Source organism: Acipenser ruthenus, chromosome 1 (genome assembly GCF_902713425.1).
Source record: "Acipenser ruthenus chromosome 1, fAciRut3.2 maternal haplotype, whole genome shotgun sequence".
Classification (NCBI taxonomy): Eukaryota; Metazoa; Chordata; class Actinopteri; order Acipenseriformes; family Acipenseridae; genus Acipenser; species Acipenser ruthenus.
In genome coordinates, this window is record NC_081189.1 from 111,517,517 (window position 1) to 111,523,516 (window position 6,000).

Below are 6,000 nucleotides of genomic sequence, written 5' to 3' on the forward strand. Positions count from 1 at the left end.
TCAAGGTGCTTTACTAAACAAATATAAGACAGAAGAATGGTCCGTATTCACTTTCAGTAACTACATTTATGGAGATACACTTCAAAATACCCATAGAAGAATCACACTAAGTTGCAGTGGACTCTATTAACTAAACTTTAAGAGCAGTTTAAGAAAAGGACTTGGAGAGTTTATAACAGTCTCTTTGGTAATCTTTAAATCAGTCTGAAAGGGTTTTGTAACAGCCCTAAAAGAAAACTCCTTCAATAATTATATTGAGGTTGAAATATTCATACAGTACTGCTAAATAGGTGTTAAAGTCCATCTATATTCTAACTATACTTCTCTTATAAGCAACTTATCATTGTCTACATAATGAAATGCCAGACAGTGCCATGAAGTACTATGACCAAATAACCAAGTAGCAGAGAGAGGTATTGCGAGCATGATAGATACGGTCTATGTCTTCAGGGAAATGTGGAAACTCTGCCAGGTATAAAGGGGGAAGTAATATAATCAAAACAAAGCAGGTGACTGCAATTCTTTCCTCATTGAATTGCTTATGAAATGGGCACCAGGCATTCCCAAAGCACTGCAGCCTGGGGTGGACCTAATTGGAAATGAAACCTCCCACACTATGCCAGCTGGGAAGAAATGAGGACGAGGCAAGGATACCAGACAGGCATACAGTTCTGGCTTCAGGCTTCTAAAGGCACATTTCCCTCTGCCACTGGGACAAATTCAAAGGTGTTCTGAAATCAGTCTTGTTTGTTTCCATTAGTACTAGAACCAAATTGATTCAAACTGGGGTTAGGGTTGCATGCTAGCTGCCCTCCAACTCTCTCAGATGGAGAAAATAAACAGTTACCATAAATACGCGTCTGAGGATTATTTGATATCATGCATCCCTTATCACCACAGTTGTGCCGTCTTTGGCGGGATGCAGATTGCATTAAAGTGGCAGACCATATAGCATTTGTTATTGGAGATCTGTTTTTATAGTTGTATAGTGCAGGTTGTACAGGCTAGTGATCAGATTTCTAAAACGGATCCACATGTATGTTATTACATTTTAAGCATTATGAATGGCTTCTTTAATAAAAAAAATGTTGTATGGGGATGGGACCACTGAGCAGAATGTAATGGTTTTTTGAAAAGGAGTAATGGTAGCACATGTGAATGAGCTGTTGGTAGAACATATGGACATACTGCTGGTATTACATTAAAACAAACTGAATGAAAAACATTTAAGTGCCATGGTACAATACGAATACCAGTATGCAACATCTCTTTGAGGCTGTGTGGTCCAGTGGTTAAAGAAAAGGGGCTTGTAACCAGGAGGTCCCCGGTTCAAATCCCACCTCAGCCACTGACTCATTGTGTGACCCTGAGAAAGTCACTTAACCTTCTTGTGCTCCGTCTTTCAGGTGAGACATAGTTGTAAGTGACTCTGCAGCTGATGCATAGTTCACACACCCTAGTCTCTGTAAGTCGCCTTGGATAAAGGCGTCTGCTAAATAAACAAATAATAATAAAATCCAGTGATGATAATGCTGTGGTATGCTATCAGTTCTTCTAGAGTTTTTGATAATGGTGTGCCAATGTTTTCATGTTTTCTGTGTTAATAATGTTTGTTAAGAATTGGATGATCTTGTGCTCTAGGTTTGCTTGGGAACATTTTCACTCTATTAGCGACACAGTGAGAAACCATGAACCACTTCCTCTGATTTGTTTGTTTGTGGTGATTCATCTTCTAATTCAAACCGTCTAATTCAAACGTGCCGTACGCATTACTAAACTGGCATAATTACATGGTGGTGAATATGTGTGCAGTGCAACTACGAAATCTCATAGTGTAACAGCACAGGAGGTGTTCTGATATTGTAATAGTTCTATGGTTGGGCCTGACTTTGCCCTTTAAGGTAAAGAAAGGTGTATTAGAATCAAAATTTAAATCCCTATAAAAATCACCAGTGAATAAAATACTTCCACAGTGCATATAGGAAAACAGTACAGTACTACAAAATATTTTTAAAAAGTAGTTAATCTGGGAATATGGGCTGAGTCACCGTGAGTAAATTGACAGGCTGAAATCAGAGTCTTCTTTTGGAGTTTATTAGTTCAATAAATAGTCTCTTCATAAATGACGCTTGTGTTTATATTCAATTAGGTGGAAGTTGAATCACGGCTGTGGTCAGGATACGCTCTTTCTTCTGAGGACAAAAGGGTTGTGGATATAGTCCAGAAGCACGGCAGTGGACAGCTCAGAGGGATCCAGCCAGGGTTCGCAGACAGCTATTAGGGAGCCCAGAGTTTAAATCCTATTAGTTTGAGTTGGAAATTGGATTATCGTTGTCGAGAATCACCTGTCTGGCAACTAGGGGCTAATTTATGCCAATCAACAGCAATTATTGAGTGGAAGGGAGCTCCTATTAGGGAGCCTCATCCACTTAGGCTAATGAATGAAGCAAATGTAATTTCGGCTGGTGTGATGTATAGGAGGCCAGCTGCAGGGCTGGAGTATAGTGCTGTGGTGTATAGGAGGCCAGCTGCAGGGCTGGAGTATAGTGCTGTGGTGTATAGGAGGCCAGCTGCAGGGCTGGAGTATAGTGCTGTGGTGTATAGGAGGCCAGCTGCAGGGCTGGAGTATAGTGCTGTGATGTATAGGAGGCCAGCTGTTACGGTGTGGGTATCCGCTGAGAGACGAGAGAGACACAGAGTGTTTAAGGTTGCAAATGCTGCACAGGTGTCCTGGTTTTGTTTATTTACAAGGGGTTGCAATGGTTGGTGGCCTCCACTAGGGTAACAGCAATGGTAGCCCTAGTGCAGAAGAATATCCCCAAGCACATTGTACGTTACAAAAATAAAAAACAAAAAGGTGACCAAGCTCTGCTCCCACTAAAAGGGAGGTCCTGCTTCAGGAACCTTCTCCCTGCACAAACTAAATTAAACCTTTGTGGGATTAAAATTCCCCTAATGAATCCCTGCATTTTAAAGGTAGTTATCCCAGTCTTCACTCGGTGATAACCACATAGCTCATCCTGGTTACACACACACAGTCGTGAGGGTTCTTCACCTCCACCTCCTGGCCATCTGCTGCCCATTCCATTTCAATTAGGCAGAGAGGAAAGTCTAACCTCCCAACCTTTACCCTTACAGGGGCAGGCTTCAGCCCTGCCACAATACCATTGATCAACTCCAAGTTCACTACTGAAAGAACATGGACCTGAAATGAAGCGTCCTGTCAACTATATACAAGTAATTTCAAGGCTTAAACAGGCTTAAAGCTCTGCAAAAGACTGTAAGTTCACGATCAACAATACACAGTAACTGTCACCTTGCTCTGATATAGCAAAGCCTGAAAAGTCATCTTCAAATGGTACTTACTAACCGCTGTTTATTATTATTATTTTTTAATTTTTTACATATTACATTTACAGTCTTTTTTAAATGTTAGTTACAATATTTGGGCAGCAGGTGGTGCCGTTTCCCAACAAGTAATATGATTAGAACCAAAGAGAGATCATTATACCTCGAAGGGAGTGATTTAGGATGGAGTGATTTAGGATTTTTGCACATACATTCCCAGTTACAGACTGATATTCCTGCACATTCATTCCCAGATACAGACTGATATTCCTGTACACTCATTCCCAGTTACAGACTGATATTTCTGCACATACATTCCCAGATACAGACTGATATGTCTGCACATTCATTCCCAGTTACAGACTGATATGTCTGCACATTTATTCCCAGTTATAGACTGATATTTTTGCACATACATTCCCAGTTACACTGATATTTTTGCACAAACATTCCCTGTTACAGACTGGTCGTAGTGACTGAGTTCTGTGAAAATGAAAAACGTCTCAAATCACAGGATCATGCTGTCTCTTGTCACAGTCAGGTTGCATCTGCACTGCTTAATTAATATACCGGTATTAGCTGGTCACAGCTTTTACAGCCAAACAATAAATTACATCAGCTGAACAAATTCTTCACAGGGTGCTAATCACTCTATGTAAGCCCCATCCACTCTATGTAAGGTCCCACCTCTAAAAGAAATGTACTTTTTAATTTCACATTAAAAAAAAAAAAAAAGCTTGCTATTGTATGCTGGTCAGAGCTAATAGAGCTGGTGCTTTGCTGATCAGATCTGGTGGACTGCTGGTCAGAGCTGGTGGTTTTCTGCTCAGAGTTGGTGGTTTTGCTAGTCAGAGCTGGTGGTTTTGCTGGTCAGAGCTGGTGGTTTTCTGGTCAGAGTTGGTGGTTTTGCTGGTCAGAGCTGGTGGTTTTCTGGTCAGAGTTGGTGGTTTTGCTGGTCAGAGCTGGTGGTTTTCTGGTCAGAGCTGGTGGTTTTCTGGTCAGATCTAGTGGTCTGCTGGTCAGAGCTGGTGGTTTTACTGGTCAGATCTGGTGGTTTTACTGGTCAGAGCTGGTGGTTTTACTGGTCAGAGCTGGTGGTTTTGCTTGTCAGAGCTGGTGGTTTTACTGGTCAGATCTGGTGGTTTTGCTTGTCAGAGCTGGTGGTTTTACTGGTCAGATCTGGTGGTTTTGCTTGTCAGAGCTGGTGGTTTTACTGGTCAGATCTGGTGGTTTTACTGGTCAGAGCTGGTGGTTTTACTGGTCAGAGCTGGTGGTTTTTTGGTCAGATCTGCTGGTCTGCTGGTCAGAGCTGCTAGTTTGCTGGTTTTCAGCTGGTCGTGTTGGTTAGATCTGCTAGTTTGCTGGTTTTCAGATGGTCGTGTTGGTTAGAGCTGCTAGTTTGCTGGTTTTCAGCTGGTCGTGTTGGTTAGATCTGCTAGTTTGCTGGTTTTCAGATGGTCGTGCTGGTTAGAGCTGCTAGTTTGCTGGTTTTCAGCTGGTCGTGTTGGTTAGAGCTGCTAGTTTGCTGGTTTTCAGCTGGTCGTGTTGGTTAGAGCTGCTAGTTTGCTGGTTTTCAGCTGGTCGTGTTGGTTAGAGCTGCTAGTTTGCTGGTTTTCAGTTGGTCGTGTTGTTTAGAGCTGCTAGTTTGCTGATTTTCAGCTGGTCGTGTTGGTCAGAGCAGCTAGTTTGCTGGTTTTCAGTTGGTCGTGTTGGTTAGAGCTGCTAGTTTGCTGGTTTTCAGCTGGTCGTGTTGGTTAGATCTGCTAGTTTGCTGGTTTTCAGCTGGTCGTGTTGGTTAGATCTGCTAGTTTGCTGGTTTTCAGCTGGTCGTGTTGGTTAGATCTGCTAGTTTGCTGGTTTTCAGCTGGTCGTGTTGGTTAGAGCTGCTAGTTTGCTGGTTTTCAGCTGGTCGTGTTGGTTAGATCTGCGAGTTTGCTGGTTTTCAGCTGGTCGTGTTGGTTAGATCTGCTAGTTTGCTGGTTTTCAGCTGGTCGTGTTGGTTAGAGCTGCTAGTCTGCTGGTTTTCAGCTGGTCGTGTTGGTTAGAGCTGCTAGTTTGCTGGTTTTCAGCTGGTCGTGTTGGTTCAGGAGACTTGGTGCCAGTTGAGGAGCTGGTTAAGCTGCTCCAAAAAATAGTCCATTAACAAATACTGTAAAATATACAGTAAAGTATGTGTCTTCTGTACTCCTGAAGTAATCTATCTGCTGTAAAACCTGTGTGGAATTTTATATACTTGCCAGGTGCCCAGTAAGACGCTTGACAATATTTGCTTCAACTTTTAGGTGGCAACTAGCCTACCAGCAGAGGCAGTGCAGCTGGAGATGTGTTGAAAATGCCCCATAATTTAAACTCTACAGTTTAAATTACATTTAAACTCTTAAACTCTGCCAGTTTAAGGAGCATGCAAATTATTCATGGTTATTCAAATTATTCAGATTATTTCATGTAAAATGAAAATATGAAATAGATGTAATTATAAAGTGTATTCCTATAGTCATTTTTTATCCTTACTACATTATGAAAGGCACGCCCTATTATTAAAGAAAACAAGAACAATGTGCAGTATTTTATGAAGCCAAAGCAAACCCATTCAGGGTTCAGCGAGATGGTTTATACGAAGATATTTAATTATATTTCATTCTATTTTTGTTG